The sequence below is a fragment of the Taudactylus pleione genome, unplaced genomic scaffold, assembly GCF_031769625.1.
Source record: "Taudactylus pleione unplaced genomic scaffold, aTauple2 ptg000807l, whole genome shotgun sequence".
NCBI lineage: Eukaryota > Metazoa > Chordata > Amphibia > Anura > Myobatrachidae > Taudactylus > Taudactylus pleione.
Window position 1 is genome coordinate 151356 of NW_028285209.1, and position 22418 is coordinate 173773.

The 22418-nt window shown below is 37.1% G+C and overlaps 1 protein-coding gene across 2 annotated transcripts in view; it reads left to right on the forward strand.

The window, feature by feature from the left end:
• UCN (urocortin) overlaps positions 1-22418 on the forward strand; it is a 75079-nt gene that overhangs the window by 25299 nt on the left and 27362 nt on the right. The window contains exon 1 of one of the 2 annotated variants that reach the window (XM_088458096.1): positions 3166-3184. The exons of the other annotated variant lie outside the window; for it this stretch is intronic. The gene's annotated coding sequence lies outside the window, so the exon portion shown is untranslated. Of the gene's footprint in view, positions 1-3165; positions 3185-22418 lie in introns of those variants that run through there. 2 annotated transcript variants of the gene reach the window in all.

Consider the following 22418-nt stretch of genomic DNA (forward strand, 5'->3'; position numbering starts at 1 on the left):
TTAATTATCTTGGGAATGGGACCCCAATATAAACACAGAATGCATTTATGTTTTATATACACCTTATACACACAGCCTGCAGGTCATTTTATACTATATTTTTAATAATTTTGTGCATCAAAAAAAGTTTGTGTACATACATGAAATTCATTTATGTGTCATATATACCTTATACACCCAGCCTGAAGATTATTTTATACTATATTTTTAATAACTTGTGCTTTAAACAAAGTTTGTGTTTGAGTTTGAGAGGAGACAGACAGATGATAGAGGAGACAGACAGATGATAGAGGAGACAGACAGATAATAGAGGGGGACAGACAGCTAATAGAGGGGGACAGACAGATAATAGAGAAGAGACAGACAGATAATAGAGAGGAGACAGACAGATAATAGAGAGGAGACAGACCTATAATAGAGAGGAGACAGACAGATAATAGAGAGGAGACAGACATAAAAGAGAGGAGACAGACATATAATAGAGAGGAGACAGACAGATAATAGAGAGGAAACAGACCTATAATAGAGAGGAAACAGACCTATAATAGAGAGGAAACAGACCTATAATAGAGAGGAAACAGACCTATAATAGAGAGGAGACAGACCTATAATAGAGAGGAGACAGACAGATAATAGAGAGGAGACAGACAGATAATAGAGAGGAGACAGACAGATAATAGAGAGGAGACAGACAGACAGATAACAGAGGGGGACAGACAGATAATAGAGAGGAGACAGACATATAATAGAGAGGAGACAGACAGACAGACAGATAACAGAGGGGGACAGACAGCTAAAAGAAAGGAGACAGACAGATAATAGAGAGGAGACAGACAGATAACAGAGATGAGACAGACAGATAATAGAGGGGGACAGACAGATAATAGAGAGGGAGACAGACAGATAATAGAGGGAGACAGACAGATAATAGAGGGAGACAGACAGATAATAGAGGGGGACAGACAGATAATTGGGGGGACAGACAGACAGATAATAGAGAGGGAGACAGACAGATAATAGAGAAGAGACAGACAGATAATAGAGAGGAGACAGACAGATAATAGAGAGGAGACAGACAGATAATAGAGGGGGACAGACAGACAGATAATAGAGAGGAGACAGACAGATAATAGAGAGGAGACAGACAGATAATAGAGAGGAGACAGACAGATAATTGAGGGGGACAGACAGACAGATAATAGAGAGGAGACAGACAGATAATAGAGAGGAGACAGACAGATAATAGAGGGGGACAGACAGACAGATAATAGAGAGGAGACAGACAGATAATAGAAGGGGACAGACAGACAGATAATAGAGAGGGGACAGACAGATAATAGAGAGGAGACAGACAGATAATAGAGGGGGACAGACAGCTAATAGAGGGGGAAAGACAGATAATAGAGGGGGACAGACAGACAGATAATAGAGAGGAGACAGTAAATAGAGGGGGATAGACAGACAGATAATAGAGAAGAGACACACATATAATAGAGAGGAGACAGACAGATAATAGAGAGGAGACAGACAGATAATAGAGGGGGACAGACAGATAATAGAGAGGAGACAGACAGATAATAGAGAGGAGACAGACAGCTAATAGAGGGGGGAAGACAGACAGATAATAGAGAGGAGACAGACAGATAATAGAGAGGAGAGAGACATAAAAAAGACGGGAGACAGACAGATAATAGAGAGGAGACAGACAGATAATAGAGAGGAGACAGACAGATAATAGAGGGGGACAGACAGATAATAGAGGGGGAAAGACAGATAATAGAGAGGAGACAGACATATAATAGAGAGGAGACAGACAGATAACAGAAATGAGACAGACAGATAATAGAGAGGGATAGACAGACAGATAATAGAGAGGGATAGACAGACAGATAATAAAGAGGAGACAGACAGATAATAGAGGGGGACAGACAGCTAATAGAGGGGAACAGACAGATAATAGAGAGGAGACAGACAGATAATAGAGAGGAGAAGGACAGATAATAGAGGGGGACAGACATATAATAGAGAGGAGACAGACAATAGAATGGAGACAGACAGACCTATAATAGAGAGGAGACAGACCTATAATAGAGAGGAAACAGACCTATAATAGAGAGGAGACAGACAGATAATAGAGAGGAGACAGACAGATAATAGAGAGGAAACAGACCTATAATAGAGAGGAAACAGACCTATAATAGAGAGGAGACAGACAGATAATAGAGAGGAGAGAGACATAAAAAAGACGGGAGACAGACAGATAATAGAGAGGAGACAGACAGATAATAGAGGGGGACAGACAGATAATAGAGGGGGAATGACATATAATAGAGAGGAGACAGATAATAGAGGGGGACAGACAGATAATAGAGAGGAGACAGACAGATAATAGAGAGGAGACAGACAGATAATAGAGGGGGACAGACAGATAATAGAGAGGAGACAGACAGATAATAGAGAGGAGACAGACAGATAATAGAGGGGGACAGACAGATAGTAGAGAGGAGACAGACAGATAATAGAGGGGGAAAGACAGGCAGCTAATAGAGAGGAGACAGACAGATAATAGAGGGGGACAGACAGATACTAGAGAGGAGACAGACAGATAATAGATAGGAGACAGATAGATAATAGAGAGGAGACAGACAGATAATAGAGAGGAGACAGACAGATAATAGAGAGGAGAAGGACAGATAATAGAGGGGGACAGACATATAATAGAGAGGAGACAGGCAGATAATAGAGGGGGACAGACATATAATAGAGAGGAGACAGACATATAATAGAGAGGAGACAGACATATAATAGAGAGGAGAAGGACAGATAATAGAGGGGGACAGATATATAATAGAGAGGAGACAGACAGATAATAGAGAGGAGACAGACATAAAAGAGAGGAGACAGACAGATAATAGAGAGGAGACAGACAGATAATAGAGAGGAGACAGACATATAATAGGGGGGGACAGACAGATAATAGAGAGGAGACTGACATATAATAGGGGGGGACAGACAGTGACAATTACATTACACCTGATGTCCCTTTGGGATGGGGTCTCTGCTCCCAGTACATGAGGTGAGATGTGTAATCAGTGACAGCAGTGACGTTAGTGAGGATTCCCAGCTGTATATAAGGATGGGACAGTGCTGTCAGTGTACTCATCAGCACAGGAGCCGGCACAGGGTGAGAGCACAGGGGACACACAGGCTGCTATTATTATATTGTGCTCATGTATATAGGAGGCTGTTATTATTATATTGTATCACATAGAAGGGGTGTTATACTGTATTTTATATACAGAAGAGGTCTTACTAAACTGTATTATATGTAGGAGAGAGTGTTATATATATATATATATATATATATATATATATATATATATATACTGTTTAATATATGTGTCTTATTATTATATATAGGGGATGGTGTTATACTGTGTTATATATAGAAGAGGTCTTATTATATATAGGAGGGGGTGTTATACTTTGTTATATATAGAAGAGGTCTTATTAAACTGTATTATATATAGGAGAGAGTGCTATACTGTGTAATATATGTGTTATATATAGAAGAGGTATCATATATAGGAGGGGGTGTTATACTGTATTATATGTGTTATACTGTTATTTATATATGTGTTTGTTTCACTGTATTCTATAGGAGGGTGGTTATTACATTGTGGTATATAGGAGTGGGGTATTATACTGTATTATATACGAGAGTGGTTATTATATTGTGGTATATAGCAGTGGGGTATTATACTGTATTATATAGGATAATGGTTATTATATTGTGAAATCTAGGAGTGGAGTATTATACTGTATTATATAGGAGGGTGGTTATTATATTGTGGTATACAGGAATGGGGTATTATACTGTATTATATAGGAGAGTGGTTATTACATTGTGGTATATAGGAGTGGGGTATTATAATGTATTATATAGGAGAGTGGGTATTATTCTGTGCTATATAGGAGTGGGGTATTATACTGTATTATATAGGACAGTGGTTATTACATTGTGGTATATAGGAGTGGTCTATTATATAGGAGAGTGGGTGTTATTCTGTGAAATATAGGAGAGTGGTTGTTATTCTGTGGTATATATGAGTGGGTTATTATACTGTATTATATAGGAGAGTGGGTATTATTCTGTGGTATATAGGAGTCGAGTATTATACTGTATTATATAGGAGAGTGGGTATTATTCTGTGGTATATAGCAGTGGCGTATTATACTGTATTATATAGGAGATTGGGTATTATTCTGTGTAATATAGGAGTGGTGTATTATATAGGAGAGTGCTTATTACATTGTGGTATATAGGAGAGAAATATACTGTATTATATGGGAGAGTGGGTATTATTCTGTGGTATATTGGAGTGGGTTATTATACTGTATTATATAGGAAAGTGGGTATTATACTGTGCTATATAGGAGTGGGGTATTATACTGTATTATATAGGAGAGTGTGTATTATTCTATGGTATATAGGAGTGGGGTATTATACTTTCTTATATAGGAGAGTGGGTAGTATTCTGTGGTATATAGGAGTGGGTTATTAATTATACTGTATTATATAGGAGAGTGGGTATTATTCTGTGGTATATAGGAGTGGGTTATTATACTGTATTATATAGGAGAGTGGGTATTGTTCTGTGGTATATAGGAGTGGAGTATTATACTGTATTATATTGGAGAGTGGTTATTACATTGTGGTATATAGGAGTGGGGTATTATACTGTTTTATATAGGAGAGTGGGTATTATTCTGTGGTATATAGGAGTGGAGTATTATACTGTATTATATAGGAGAGTGGGTGTTATTCTGTGGTATATAGGTGTGGGGTAGTATACTGTATTATATAGGAGAGTCGGTATTATTCTGTGGTATATAGGAGTGGGGTATTATACTGTATTATATAGGAAAGTGGGTATTATACTGTATTATATAGGAGAGTGGGTATTATTCTGTGCTATATAGTAGTGGAGTATTATATTGTATTATATAGGAGAGTGGGTATTATTCTGTGGTATATAGGAGTGGGGTATTATACTGTATTATATAGGAGAGTGGGTATTATTCTGTGCTATATAGGAGTGGGGTATTATACTGTATTATATAGGAGAGTGTGTATTAATCTATGGTATATAGGAGTGGGGTATTATACTGTATTATATAGGAGAGTGGGTAGTATTCTGTGGTATATAGGAGTTGGGTATTATACTGTATTATATAGGAGAGTGGGTATTATTCTGTGGTATATAGGAGTGGAGTATTATACTGTATTATATAGGAGAGTGGGTATTATTCTGTGGTATATAGGAGTGGGGTATTATACTATATTATATAGGAGAGTGGGTATTATTCTGTGCTATATAGGAGTGGGGTATTATTCTGTATTATATAGGAGAGTGTGTATTATTCTATGGTATATAGGAGTGGGGTATTATACTGAATTATATAGGAGAGTGGGTAGTATTCTGTGGTATATAGGAGTGGGTTATTATACTGTATTATATAGGAGAGTGGGTATTATTCTGTGGTATATAGGAGTCGAGTATTATACTGTATTATATAGGAGAGTGGGTATTATTCTGTGGTATATAGGAGTGGCGTATTATACTGTATTATATAGGAGAGTGGGTATTATTCTGTGTAATATAGGAGTGGTGTATTATATAGGAGAGTGCTTATTACATTGTGGTATATAGGAGTGAAATATACTGTATTATATGGGAGAGTGGGTATTATTCTGTGGTATATAGGAGTGGGGTTATTATACTGTATTACATAGGATGGTGGTTATTCTGTGATATATATGAGTGGGTTATTATACTGTATTATATAGGAGAGTGGGTATTATTCTGTGGTATATAGGAGTGGAGTATTATACTGTATTATATTGGAGAGTGGTTATTACATTGTTGTATATAGGAGTGGGGTATTATACTTTTTTATATAGGAGAGTGGGTATTATTCTGTGGTATACAGGAGTGGGTTATTAATTATACTGTATTATATAGGAGAGTGGGTGTTATTCTGTGGTATATAGGAGTGGAGTATTATACTGTATTATATACGAGAGTGGGTATTATTCTGTGGTATATAGGAGTGGAGTATTATACTGTATTATATACGAGAGTGGGTATTATTCTGTGGTATATAGGAGTGGAGTATTATACTGTATTATATAGGAGAGTGGGTGTTATTCTGTGGTATATAGGAGTGGGGTATTATACTGTATTATATAGGAGAGTGGGTATTATTCTGTGGTATATAGGAGTGGAGTATTATACTGTATTATATAGGAGAGTGGGTATTATTCTGTGGTATATAGGAGTGGGGTATTATACTGTATTATATAGGAGAGTGGGTATTATTCTGTGGTATATAGGAGTGGGGTATTATACTGTATTATATAGGAGAGTGGGTATAATTCTGTGGTATATAGGAGTGGGGTATTATACTGTATTATATAGGAGAGTGGGTATTATTCTGTGGTATATAGGAGTGGGGTATTATACTGTATTATATAGGAGAGTGGGTATTATTCTGTGGTATAGAAGAGTGGGGTATTATACTGTATTACTGTATTATAAAGGAGTGTGGGTATTATTCTGTGGTATAGAGGAGTGGAGTATTATACTGTATTATATAGGAGAGTGGTTATTATATTGTGGTATATTGGATTGGGGTATTATACTGTATTATATAGGAGAGTGGGTATTATTCTGTGGTATATAGGAGTGGGGTATTATACACTATTACTGTATTATATAGCAGAGTTTGTATTATTCTGTGGTATATAGGAGTGGGGTATTAAACTGTATTATATAGGAGAGTGGGTAGTATTCTGTGGTATATAGGAGTTGGGTATTATACTGTATTATATAGGAGAGTGGGTATTATTCTGTGGTATATAGGAGTGGAGTATTATACTGTATTATATACGAGAGTGGGTATTATTATGTGGTATATAGGAGTGGAGTATTATACTGTATTATATAGGAGAGTGGGTGTTATTCTGTGGTATATAGGTGTGGGGTAGTATACTATATTATATAGGTGAGTCGGTATTATTCTGTGGTATATAGGAGTGGGATATTATACTCTATTACTGTATTATATAGGAGAGTGGGTATTATTCTGTGGTATATATACGAGTGGAGTATTATAGTGTATTATATAGGAGAGTGGGTATTATTCTGTGGTATATAGGAGTGGAGTATTATACTGTATTATATAGGAGAGTGGGTATTATTTTGTGGTATATTGGAGTGGGTTATTATACTGTATTATATAGGAGAGTGGGTTTTATTCTGTGGTATATAGGAGTGGGGTATTATACTGTATTATATAGGAGAGTGGGTATTATCCTGTGGTATATAGGAGTGGGGTATTATACTGTATTATATAGGAGAGTGGGTATTATTCTGTGGTATATAGGAGTGGAGAGTTATACTGTATTATATAGGAGAGTGGGTATTATTCTGTGGTATATAGGAGTGGGGTATTATACTGTATTATATAGGAGAGTGGGTATTATTCTGTGGTATATAGGAGTGGGGCATTATACTGTATTATATAGGAGTGGGACATTATACTGTATAATATAGGATGGTGTTTATTATTCTGTGGTATATATGAGTAGGGTATTATACTGTATTATATAGGAGAGTGGACATTATTCTGTGGTATATAGGAGTGGAGTATTATACTGTATTATATACGAGAGTGGGTATTATTCTGTGGTATATAGGAGTGGAGTATTATACTGTATTATATACGAGAGTGGGTATTATTCTGTGGTATATAGGAGTGGAGTATTATACTGTATTATATACGAGAGTGGGTATTATTCTGTGGGATATAGGTGTGGGGTATTATACTGTATAATATACGAGAGTCGGTATTATTCTGTGGTATATAGGAGTGGGGTATTATACTCTATTACTGTATTATATAGGAGAGTGGGTATTAATTCTGTGGTGTATAGGAGTGGGGTATTATACTGTATTACTGTATTATATAGGAGAGTGGGTATTATTCTGTGGTATATATACGAGTGGAGTATTATACTGTATTATATAGGAGAGTGGGTATTATTCTGTGGTGTATAGGAGTGGAGTATTATACTGTATTATATAGGAGAGTGGGTATTATTCTGTGGTATATATACGAGTGGAGTATTATACTGTATTATATAGGAGAGTGGGTATTATTCTGTGGTATATAGGAGTGGAGTATTATACTGTATTATATAGGAGAGTGGGTATTATTTTGTGGTATATATGAGTGGGTTATATACTGTATTATATAGGAGAGTGGGTATTATCCTGTGTTATATAGGAGTGGGGTATTATACTGTATTATATAGGAGAGTGGGTAGTATTCTGTGGTATATAGGAGTGGGTTATTAATTATACTGTATTATATAGGAGAGTGGGTATTATTCTGTAGTATATAGGAGTGGGTTATTATACTGTATTATATAGGAGAGTGGGTATTGTTCTGTGGTATATAGGAGTGGAGTATTATACTGTATTATATTGGAGAGTGGTTATTACATTGTGGTATATAGGAGTGGGGTATTATACTGTTTTATATAGGAGAGTGGGTATTATTCTGTGGTGTATAGGAGTGGAGTATTATATTGTATTATATAGGAGAGTGGGTATTATTCTGTGGTATATAGGAGTGGGGTATTATACTGTATTATATAGGAGAGTGGGTATTATTCTGTGCTATATAGGAGTGGGGTATTATACTGTATTATATAGGAGAGTGTGTATTAATCTATGGTATATAGGAGTGGGGTATTATACTGTATTATATAGGAGAGTGGGTAGTATTCTGTGGTATATAGGAGTTGGGTATTATACTGTATTATATAGGAGAGTGGGTATTATTCTGTGGTATATAGGAGTGGAGTATTATACTGTATTATATAGGAGAGTGGGTATTATTCTGTGGTATATAGGAGTGGGGTATTATACTATATTATATAGGAGAGTGGGTATTATTCTGTGCTATATAGGAGTGGGGTATTATTCTGTATTATATAGGAGAGTGTGTATTATTCTATGGTATATAGGAGTGGGGTATTATACTGAATTATATAGGAGAGTGGGTAGTATTCTGTGGTATATAGGAGTGGGTTATTATACTGTATTATATAGGAGAGTGGGTATTATTCTGTGGTATATAGGAGTCGAGTATTATACTGTATTATATAGGAGAGTGGGTATTATTCTGTGGTATATAGGAGTGGCGTATTATACTGTATTATATAGGAGAGTGGGTATTATTCTGTGTAATATAGGAGTGGTGTATTATATAGGAGAGTGCTTATTACATTGTGGTATATAGGAGTGAAATATACTGTATTATATGGGAGAGTGGGTATTATTCTGTGGTATATAGGAGTGGGGTTATTATACTGTATTACATAGGATGGTGGTTATTCTGTGATATATATGAGTGGGTTATTATACTGTATTATATAGGAGAGTGGGTATTATTCTGTGGTATATAGGAGTGGAGTATTATACTGTATTATATTGGAGAGTGGTTATTACATTGTTGTATATAGGAGTGGGGTATTATACTTTTTTATATAGGAGAGTGGGTATTATTCTGTGGTATACAGGAGTGGGTTATTAATTATACTGTATTATATAGGAGAGTGGGTGTTATTCTGTGGTATATAGGAGTGGAGTATTATACTGTATTATATACGAGAGTGGGTATTATTCTGTGGTATATAGGAGTGGAGTATTATACTGTATTATATACGAGAGTGGGTATTATTCTGTGGTATATAGGAGTGGAGTATTATACTGTATTATATAGGAGAGTGGGTGTTATTCTGTGGTATATAGGAGTGGGGTATTATACTGTATTATATAGGAGAGTGGGTATTATTCTGTGGTATATAGGAGTGGAGTATTATACTGTATTATATAGGAGAGTGGGTATTATTCTGTGGTATATAGGAGTGGGGTATTATACTGTATTATATAGGAGAGTGGGTATTATTCTGTGGTATATAGGAGTGGGGTATTATACTGTATTATATAGGAGAGTGGGTATAATTCTGTGGTATATAGGAGTGGGGTATTATACTGTATTATATAGGAGAGTGGGTATTATTCTGTGGTATATAGGAGTGGGGTATTATACTGTATTATATAGGAGAGTGGGTATTATTCTGTGGTATAGAAGAGTGGGGTATTATACTGTATTACTGTATTATAAAGGAGTGTGGGTATTATTCTGTGGTATAGAGGAGTGGAGTATTATACTGTATTATATAGGAGAGTGGTTATTATATTGTGGTATATTGGATTGGGGTATTATACTGTATTATATAGGAGAGTGGGTATTATTCTGTGGTATATAGGAGTGGGGTATTATACACTATTACTGTATTATATAGCAGAGTTTGTATTATTCTGTGGTATATAGGAGTGGGGTATTAAACTGTATTATATAGGAGAGTGGGTAGTATTCTGTGGTATATAGGAGTTGGGTATTATACTGTATTATATAGGAGAGTGGGTATTATTCTGTGGTATATAGGAGTGGAGTATTATACTGTATTATATACGAGAGTGGGTATTATTATGTGGTATATAGGAGTGGAGTATTATACTGTATTATATAGGAGAGTGGGTGTTATTCTGTGGTATATAGGTGTGGGGTAGTATACTATATTATATAGGTGAGTCGGTATTATTCTGTGGTATATAGGAGTGGGATATTATACTCTATTACTGTATTATATAGGAGAGTGGGTATTATTCTGTGGTATATATACGAGTGGAGTATTATAGTGTATTATATAGGAGAGTGGGTATTATTCTGTGGTATATAGGAGTGGAGTATTATACTGTATTATATAGGAGAGTGGGTATTATTTTGTGGTATATTGGAGTGGGTTATTATACTGTATTATATAGGAGAGTGGGTTTTATTCTGTGGTATATAGGAGTGGGGTATTATACTGTATTATATAGGAGAGTGGGTATTATCCTGTGGTATATAGGAGTGGGGTATTATACTGTATTATATAGGAGAGTGGGTATTATTCTGTGGTATATAGGAGTGGAGAGTTATACTGTATTATATAGGAGAGTGGGTATTATTCTGTGGTATATAGGAGTGGGGTATTATACTGTATTATATAGGAGAGTGGGTATTATTCTGTGGTATATAGGAGTGGGGCATTATACTGTATTATATAGGAGTGGGACATTATACTGTATAATATAGGATGGTGTTTATTATTCTGTGGTATATATGAGTAGGGTATTATACTGTATTATATAGGAGAGTGGACATTATTCTGTGGTATATAGGAGTGGAGTATTATACTGTATTATATACGAGAGTGGGTATTATTCTGTGGTATATAGGAGTGGAGTATTATACTGTATTATATACGAGAGTGGGTATTATTCTGTGGTATATAGGAGTGGAGTATTATACTGTATTATATACGAGAGTGGGTATTATTCTGTGGGATATAGGTGTGGGGTATTATACTGTATAATATACGAGAGTCGGTATTATTCTGTGGTATATAGGAGTGGGGTATTATACTCTATTACTGTATTATATAGGAGAGTGGGTATTAATTCTGTGGTGTATAGGAGTGGGGTATTATACTGTATTACTGTATTATATAGGAGAGTGGGTATTATTCTGTGGTATATATACGAGTGGAGTATTATACTGTATTATATAGGAGAGTGGGTATTATTCTGTGGTGTATAGGAGTGGAGTATTATACTGTATTATATAGGAGAGTGGGTATTATTCTGTGGTATATATACGAGTGGAGTATTATACTGTATTATATAGGAGAGTGGGTATTATTCTGTGGTATATAGGAGTGGAGTATTATACTGTATTATATCGGAGAGTGGGTATTATTTTGTGGTATATATGAGTGGGTTATATACTGTATTATATAGGAGAGTGGGTATTATCCTGTGGTATATAGGAGTGGGGTATTATACTGTATTATATAGGAGAGTGGGTATTATTCTGTGGTATATAGGAGTGGGTTATATTATACTGTATTATATAGGAGAGTGGGTATTATTCTGTGGTATATAGGAGTGGGGTATTATACTGTATTATATAGGAGAGTGGGTATAATTCTGTGGTATATAGGAGTGGGGTATTATACTGTATTATATAGGAGAGTGGGTATTATTCTGTGGTATATAGGAGTGGGGTATTATACTGTATTATATAGGAGCGTGGGTATTATTCTGTGGTATAGAGGAGTGGGGTATTATACTGTATTACTGTATTATAAAGGAGTGTGGGTATTATTCTGTGGTATAGAGGAGTGGAGTATTATACTGTATTATATAGGAGAGTGGTTATTATATTGTGGTATATTGGATTGTTGTATTATACTGTATTATATAGGAGAGTGGGTATTATTCTGTGGTATATAGGAGTGGGGTATTATACACTATTACTGTATTATATAGCAGAGTTTGTATTATTCTGTGGTATATAGGAGTGGGGTATTAAACTGTATTATATAGGAGAGTGGGTATTATTCTGTGGTATATAGGAGTTGGGTATTATACTGTATTATATAGGAGAGTGGGTATTATTCTGTGGTATATAGGAGTGGAGTATTATACTGTATTATATACGAGAGTGGGTATTATTATGTGGTATATAGGAGTGGAGTATTATACTGTATTATATAGGAGAGTGGGTGTTATTCTGTGGTATATAGGTGTGGGGTAGTATACTATATTATATAGGTGAGTCGGTATTATTCTGTGGTATATAGGAGTGGGATATTATACTCTATTACTGTATTATATAGGAGAGTGGGTATTATTCTGTGGTATATATACGAGTGGAGTATTATAGTGTATTATATAGGAGAGTGGGTATTATTCTGTGGTATATAGGAGTGGAGTATTATACTGTATTATATAGGAGAGTGGGTATTATTTTGTGGTATATTGGAGTGGGTTATTATACTGTATTATATAGGAGAGTGGGTTTTATTCTGTGGTATATAGGAGTGGGGTATTATACTGTATTATATAGGAGAGTGGGTATTATTCTGTGGTATATAGGAGTGGGGTATTATACTGTATTATATAGGAGCGTGGGTATTATTCTGTGGTATAGAGGAGTGGGGTATTATACTGTATTACTGTATTATAAAGGAGTGTGGGTATTATTCTGTGGTATAGAGGAGTGGAGTATTATACTGTATTATATAGGAGAGTGGTTATTATATTGTGGTATATTGGATTGGGGTATTATACTGTATTATATAGGAGAGTGGGTATTATTCTGTGGTATATAGGAGTGGGGTATTATACACTATTACTGTATTATATAGCAGAGTTTGTATTATTCTGTGGTATATAGGAGTGGGGTATTAAACTGTATTATATAGGAGAGTGGGTATTATTCTGTGGTATATAGGAGTTGGGTATTACACTGTATTATATAGGAGAGTGGGTATTATTCTGTGGTATATAGGAGTGGAGTATTATACTGTATTATATACGAGAGTGGGTATTATTATGTGGTATATAGGAGTGGAGTATTATACTGTATTATATAGGAGAGTGGGTGTTATTCTCTGGTATATAGGTGTGGGGTAGTATACTATATTATATAGGTGAGTCGGTATTATTCTGTGGTATATAGGAGTGGGATATTATACTCTATTATATAGGTGAGTCGGTATTATTCTGTGGTATATAGGAGTGGGATATTATACTCTATTACTGTATTATATAGGAGAGTGGGTATTATTCTGTGGTATATATATGAGTGGAGTATTATAGTGTATTATATAGGAGAGTGGGTATTATTCTGTGGTATATAGGAGTGGAGTATTATACTGTATTATATAGGAGAGTGGGTATTATTTTGTGGTATATTGGAGTGGGTTATTATACTGTATTATATAGGAGAGTGGGTTTTATTCTGTGGTATATAGGAGTGGAGTATTATACTGTATTATATACGAGAGTGGGTATTATTATGTGGTATATAGGAGTGGAGTATTATACTGTATTATATAGGAGAGTGGGTTTTATTCTGTGGTATATAGGAGTGGGGTATTATACTGTATTATATAGGAGAATGGGTATTATCCTGTGGTATATAGGAGTGGGGTATTATACTGTATTATATAGGAGAGTGGGTATTATTCTGTGGTATATAGGAGTGGAGAGTTATACTGTATTATATAGGAGAGTGGGTATTATTCTGTGGTATATAGGAGTGGGGTATTATACTGTATTATATAGGTGAGTGGGTATTATTCTGTGGTATATAGGAGTGGGGTATTATACTGTATTATATAGGTGAGTGGGTATTATTCTGTGGTATATAGGAGTGGGGCATTATACTGTATTATATAGGAGTGGGACATTATACTGTATAATATAGGATGGTGGTTATTATTCTGTGGTATATATGAGTAGGGTATTATACTGTATTATATAGGAGAGTGGACATTATTCTGTGGTATATAGGAGTGGAGTATTATACTGTATTATATACGAGAGTGGGTATTATTCTGTGGTATATAGGAGTGGAGTATTATACTGTATTATATACGAGAGTGGGTATTATTCTGTGGTATATAGGAGTGGAGTATTATACTGTATTATATACGAGAGTGGGTATTATTCTGTGGGATATAGGTGTGGGGTATTATACTGTATAATATACGAGAATCGGTATTATTCTGTGGTATATAGGAGTGGGGTATTATTCTCTATTACTGTATTATATAGGAGAGTGGGTATTAATTCTGTGGTGTATAGGAGTGGGGTATTATACTGTATTACTGTATTATATAGGAGAGTGGGTATTATTCTGTGGTATATATACAAGTGGAGTATTATACTGTATTATATAGGAGAGTGGGTATTATTCTGTGGTGTATAGGAGTGGAGTATTATACTGTATTATATAGGAGAGTGGGTATTATTCTGTGGTATATATACGAGTGGAGTATTATACTGTATTATATAGGAGAGTGGGTATTATCCTGTGGTATATATGAGTGGGTTATATACTGTATTATATAGGAGAGTGGGTATTATCCTGTGGTATATAGGAGTGGGGTAATATACTGTATTATATAGGAGAGTGGGTATTATTCTGTGGTATATAGGAGTGGGTTATTATACTGTATTATATAGGAGAGTCGGTATTATTCTGTGGTATATAGGAGTGGGGTATTATACTGTATTACTGTATTATATAGGAGAGTGGGTATTATTCTGTGGTATATATACGAGTGGAGTATTATACTGTATTATATAGGAGAGTGGGTATTATTCTGTGGTATATAGGAGTGGAGTATTAGACTGTATTATATACGAGAGTGGGTATTATTCTGTGGTATATAGGAGTGGAGTATTATACTGTATTATATACGAGAGTGGGTATTATTATGTGGTATATAGGAGTGGAGTATTATACTGTATTATATAGGAGAGTGGGTGTTATTCTGTGGTATATAGGTGTGGGGTAGTATACTATATTATATAGGTGAGTCGGTATTATTCTGTGGTATATAGGAGTGGGATATTATACTCTATTACTGTATTATATAGGAGAGTGGGTATTATTCTGTGGTATATATACGAGTGGAGTATTATAGTGTATTATATAGGAGAGTGGGTATTATTCTGTGGTATATAGGAGTGGATTATTATACTGTATTATATAGGAGAGTGGGTATTATTTTGTGGTATTTTGGAGTGGGTTATTATACTGTATTATATAGGACAGTGGGTTTTATTCTGTGGTATATAGGAGTGGGTTATTATTATACTGTATTATATAGGAGAGTGGGTATTATCCTGTGGTATATAGGAGTGGGGTATTATACTGTATTATACAGGAGAGTGGGTATTATTCTGTGGTATATAGGAGTGGAGAATTATACTGTATTATATAGGAGAGTGGGTATTATTCTGTGGTATATAGGAGTGGGGTATTATACTGTATTATATAGGAGAGTGGGTATTATTCTGTGGTATATAGGAGTGGGGCATTATACTGTATTATATAGGAGTGGGACATTATACTGTATAATATAGGATGGTGGTTATTATTCTGTGGTATATATGAGTAGGGTATTATACTGTATTATATAGGAGAGTGGACATTATTCTGTGGTATATAGGAGTGGAGTATTATACTGTATTATATACGAGAGTGGGTATTATTTTGTGGTATTTTGGAGTGGGTTATTATACTGTATTATATAGGAGAGTGGGTTTTATTCTGTGGTATATAGGAGTGGGTTATTATACTGTATTATATAGGAGAGTGGGTATTATCCTGTGGTATATAGGAGTGGGGTATTATACTGTATTATATAGGAGAGTGGGTATTATTCTGTGGTATATAGGAGTGGGGTATTATACTGTATTATATAGGAGAGTGGGTATTATTCTGTGGTATATAGGAGTGGGGCATTATACTGTATTATATAGGAGTGGGACATTATACTGTATAATATAGGATGGTGGTTATTATTCTGTGGTATATATGAGTAGGGTATTATACTGTATTATATAGGAGAGTGGACATTATTCTGGGGTATATAGGAGTGGAGTATTATACTGTATTATATACGAGAGTGGGTATTATTCTGTGGTATATAGGAGTGGAGTATTATACTGTATTATATAGGAGAGTGGGTGTTATTCTGTGGGATATAGGTGTGGGGTATTATACTGTATTATATACGAGAGTCGGTATTATTCTGTGGTATATAGGAGTGGGGTATTATACTCTATTACTGTATTATATAGGAGAGTGGGTATTAATTCTGTGGTGTATAGGAGTGGGGTATTATACTGTATTACTGTATTATATAGGAGAGTGGGTATTATTCTGTGGTATATATACGAGTGGAGTATTATACTGTATTATATAGGAGAGTGGGTATTATTCTGTGGTATATAGGAGTGGAGTATTATACTGTATTATATAGGAGAGTGGGTATTATTTTGTGGTATATATGAGTGGGTTATATACTGTATTATATAGGAGAGTGGGTATTATCCTGTGGTATATAGGAGTGGGGTATTATACTGTATTATATAGGAGAGTGGGTATTATTCTGTGGTATATAGGAGTGGGTTATTATTATACTGTATTATATAGGAGAGTGGGTATTATTCTGTGGTATATAGGAGTGGGGTATTATACTGTATTATATAGGAGAGTGGGTATTATTCTGTGGTATATAGGAGTGGGGTATTATACTGTATTATATAGGAGCGTGGGTATTATTCTGTGGTATATAGGAGTGGGGTATTATACTGTATTACTGTATTATAAAGGAGTGTGGGTATTATTCTGTGGTATAGAGGAGTGGAGTATTATACTGTATTATATAGGAGAGTGGTTATTATATTGTGGTATATTGGATTGGGGTATTATACTGTATTATATAGGAGAGTGGGTATTATTCTGTGGTATATAGGAGTGGGGTATTATACACTATTACTGTATTATATTGGAGAGTTTGTATTATTCTGTGGTATATAGGAGTGGGGTATTAAACTGTATTATATAGGAGAGTGGGTATTATTCTGTGGTATATAGGAGTTGGGTATTATACTGTATTATATAGGAGAGTGGGTATTATTCTGTGGTATATAGGAGTGGAGTATTATACTGTATTATATAGGAGCGTGGGTATTATTCTGTGGTATAGAGGAGTGGGGTATTATACTGTATTACTGTATTATAAAGGAGTGTGGGTATTATTCTGTGGTATAGAGGAGTGGAGTATTATACTGTATTATATAGGAGAGTGGTTATTATATTGTGGTATATTGGATTGGGGTATTATACTGTATTATATAGGAGAGTGGGTATTATTCTGTGGTATATAGGAGTGGGGTATTATACACTATTACTGTATTATATAGGAGAGTTTGTATTATTCTGTGGTATATAGGAGTGGGGTATTATACTGTATTATATAGGAGAGTGGGTGTTATTCTGTGGGATATAGGTGTGGGGTATTATACTGTATTATATACGAGAGTCGGTATTATTCTGTGGTATATAGGAGTGGGGTATTATACTCTATTACTGTATTATATAGGAGAGTGGGTATTAATTCTGTGGTGTATAGGAGTGGGGTATTATACTGTATTATATAGGAGCGTGGGTGTTATTCTGTGGGATATAGGTGTGGGGTATTATACTGTATTATATACGAGAGTCGGTATTATTCTGTGGTATATAGGAGTGGGGTATTATACTCTATTACTGTATTATATAGGAGAGTGGGTATTAATTCTGTGGTGTATAGGAGTGGGGTATTATACTGTATTACTGTATTATATAGGAGAGTGGGTATTATTCTGTGGTATATATACGAGTGGAGTATTATACTGTATTATATAGGAGAGTGGGTATTATTCTGTGGTATATAGGAGTGGAGTATTATACTGTATTATATAGGAGAGTGGGTATTATTTTGTGGTATATATGAGTGGGTTATATACTGTATTATATAGGAGAGTGGGTATTATCCTGTGGTATATAGGAGTGGGGTATTATACTGTATTATATAGGAGAGTGGGTATTCTGTGGTATATAGGAGTGGGGCATTATACTGTATTATATAGGAGTGGGACATTATACTGTATAATATAGGATGGTGGTTATTATTCTGTGGTATATATGAGTAGGGAATTATACTGTATTATATAGGAGAGTGGGTATTATTCTGTGGTATATAGGAGTGGGGCTTTATACTGTATTATATAGGAGTGGGACATTATACTGTATAATATAGGATGGTGGTTATTATTCTGTGGTATATATGAGTAGGGTATTATACTGTATTATATAGGAGAGTGGACATTATTCTGTGGTATATAGAGTGGTGTATTATACTGTATTATATAGGAGAGTGTGTATTATTCTGTGGTATATAGGAGTTGGGTATTATACTGTATTATATAGGAGAGCGGACATTATACTGTGGTATATAGGAGTGGGGCATTATACTGTATTATATAGAATGGTGGTTATTAGTCTGTGGTATACAGTGTCACGATCCTGCGTACAGACTCTCCAGATACGCCAATCTGAGAATCGCCACCCGTGACTATTGCAGGTCACCTGTTACGAATCCCACTGCCAGCTCCATGTGAGACCCCTAGAACCCGGTTAGTGAGATCTTCTACCAATAACAACCGCCCGTTGTTCCCTTAGAACTAGCATACGTTCACCGGTACTTAGGCGGCCGCCTGGACTTATGCTCGAGGTAGTAGCGGCTCACATGGAGATACAGGGGAATTCTATAGGTAAAGAATGTACAGTTAGGACTGACACAGTTGATGATTATAAGGATATCGATGGTAAGGATATTGTGAGAGTACAGTTTGTTTTCTTTGGCAATAGCTTGGGAGTCGATGGTGTGGCAGCTGTGCCGATGGTGCAGCAATGGCGCTGATGGTGTGGCAGTGATGCCGATGGTGCGGCAATTATGCTGATGGTGCAGCAATGGTGCCGATGGTGCGGCAGTAGCCATAGATAAACAGTCTAGGGTTAGTAAATGGCTCTGAGAGCCGATGGTGCGGCAACTGTGCCGATGTTGGGACATTTGCCGTACATAAGCAGACTATGGTTTAATAATGGCTTTGAGAGCCGATGGTGCGGCAAGTGTGCAGATGTTGCAGCAATAGTGCCGATGTTGGGGCAATTGCCATAGGATGAACGTTGGCAGCACGGGAACTGCTGGATATGGCTAGGAAGCCATTTGGAGATTGGTCTGTAGCACGGAAGCTACTTGGAGAGGCTAAGAAGCCATATGGTGAATGTTGGCAGCTCAGGAGCTGCTGGATATGGCTAGGAAGCCTTTTGGAGATTGGTTTGTAGCACGAAAGCTACTTGGAGCGGTAGGAAGTCATGTGGGAGTTCAGCAAACCGGAGAACAGGACAACCTGACTCTGCAGCCAGGCTGAGGGAACTCACAGACACTCTATAGTCGGCACTGGGCCACCATCGACCCGCTTGCGAGTGCAATGCGCTTGCGAGCGGATCTGAATCAGGCCCTAAGTGCAAATCTTCCTAAGGCTTTTACTGGGTGGACAGTTATTCACCGTGTACCCCTTGTCAACGCAGTACATACAGGGGCCAAGAGACAGTCTTCTGTGTCTCTCTAGTGATGATAGGTGAGAGGCACCAATCTGTATAGGTTCCTCTGTGACCAAGGATGGAACCCAAGCGGGAGAACAAGGCGATCTGACGGGAACATCTTGTTCACGTTTGCGTTCCCGTAACCACCGGTCAATCCTTATGGCTTGTTGCATGAGGTCATCCAGGGATTCAGAGGGTGAATGTTGCACAAGGATGTCCTTGATGGCCTCAGAAAGACCAACATGATATTGGCTACGTAAAGCCGGGTCGTTCCAACCGAAGTCAGTAGCCCATCTGCGGAACTCTGATGGTTAATTCTCTGCTGCCTTCTGCCTCTGTTTGAAAGCACGCAACTTGGACTCAGCCAAAGCAGCACAGTCCGGGTCTTCATACAATAGGCCCAAGGCCGTAAAGAAAGCCTCCACTGACTGTAATGCCACGTGAGTAGAAGGCATTCCGAAGGCCCAAGTCTGTGGGTCCCCCTGAAGGAGAGAGATTACCATTCCAACTTGTTGCAACGGTGTCCCTGAAGAGGTGGGACGAAGTCGGAAATAGAGCTTGCAACTTTCAAGAAAGTTTAAAAACTGTCGGCGATCCCCAGAAAACTGATCTGGCAAATTCATCTTAGGTTCTAGATGAGGAGCTGCATGCACAGGAGAACGGTTCTCTTCAACTTGTATAGTGAGTTCCTGGACTCTCTGGGTAAGAGTTTGGATCTGGGCTGCAAGCATCTGAGCAAGACTCTGTCCCTACTCCATTACAGAAGAAGTTATAAGTCTGACACAACAATTTCTGTAACTATATCCTAGTGTATCAACTATTATTATTTTGGCCGACTATAATGTTACGAATCCCACTGCCTGCTCCATGTGAGACCCCTAGAACCCAGCTAGTGAGATCTTCTGCCAATTACAACAGCCCGTTGATCCCTTAGAACTAGGATATGTTCACCAGTACTTAGGCAGCCGCCTGGACTTATGCTCGAGGTAGTAGCAGCTCACATGGAGATACAGGGGAATTCAATAGGTAAAGAATGTACAGTTAGGACTGACACAGTTGATGATTATAAGGATATCGATGGTACGGATGTTGTGAGAGTACAGTTTGGTTTTTTGGGCAATAGCTTGGGAGTCGATGGTGTGGCAGCTGTGCCGATGGTGCAGCAATGGCGCTGATGGTGCGGCAGTGATGCCGATGGTGCAGCAATTATGCTGATGGTGCGGCAATGGTGCCGATGGTGCGGCAATAGCTGTAGATAAACAGTCTAGGGTTAGTAAATGGCTCTGAGAGCCGATGGTGCGGCAACTGTGCCGATATTGCAGCAATGGTGCCGATGTTGGGACAGTTGCCGTAAATAAGCAGTCTATGGTTTGATAATGTCTTTGAGAGCCGATGGTGTGGTAAGTGTGCCGATGTTGCAGCGATGGTGCCGATGTTGGGGCAATTGCCGTGGATAAACAGTCTGTGGTTTGATGATGGCTTTGAGAGCCAATGGTGCGGCAAGTGTGCCGATGTTGCAGCGATGGTGCCGATGTTGGGGCAATTGCCGTGGATAAACAGTCTATGGTTTGATGATGGCTTTGAGAGCCAATGGTGCGGCAAGTGTACCAATGTTGCAGCGATGGTGCTGATGTTGGGGCAATTGCTGTAGTATGAACGTTGGCATCACGGGAGCTACTGGATATGGCTAGGAAGCCGTTTGGAGATTGGTGGTAGCACGGAAGCTACTTGGAACGGCCTGGAAGCCATATGGTGAACGTTGGCAGCACAGGAGCTGCTGGATATGGCTAGGAAGCCATTTGGAGATTGGTGGTAGCACAGAAGCTACTTGGAGCGGCTAAGAAGCCGTATGGTGAATGATGGCAGCACGGGAGCTGCTAGATGTGGCCAGGAAGCCGTTTGGAGATAGACGGTAGCATGGAAGCTACTTGGAGTGGCTAGGAAGCCGTATGGTGAACGATAGCAGCACGGGAGCTGCTAGATGTGGCCAGGAAGCCGTTTGGAGATAGACGGTAGCATGGAAGCTACTTGGAGTGGCTAGGAAGCCGTATGGTGAATGATGGCAGCACGGGAGCTGCTAGATGTGGCCAGGAAGCCGTTTGGAGATAGATGGTAGCACGGAAGCTACTTGGAGTGGCTAGGAAGCCATGTGGGAGTTCAGTGAACCAGAGAACAGGAACAACCTGACTCTGCAGCCAGGCTGAGGGAACTCAGACACT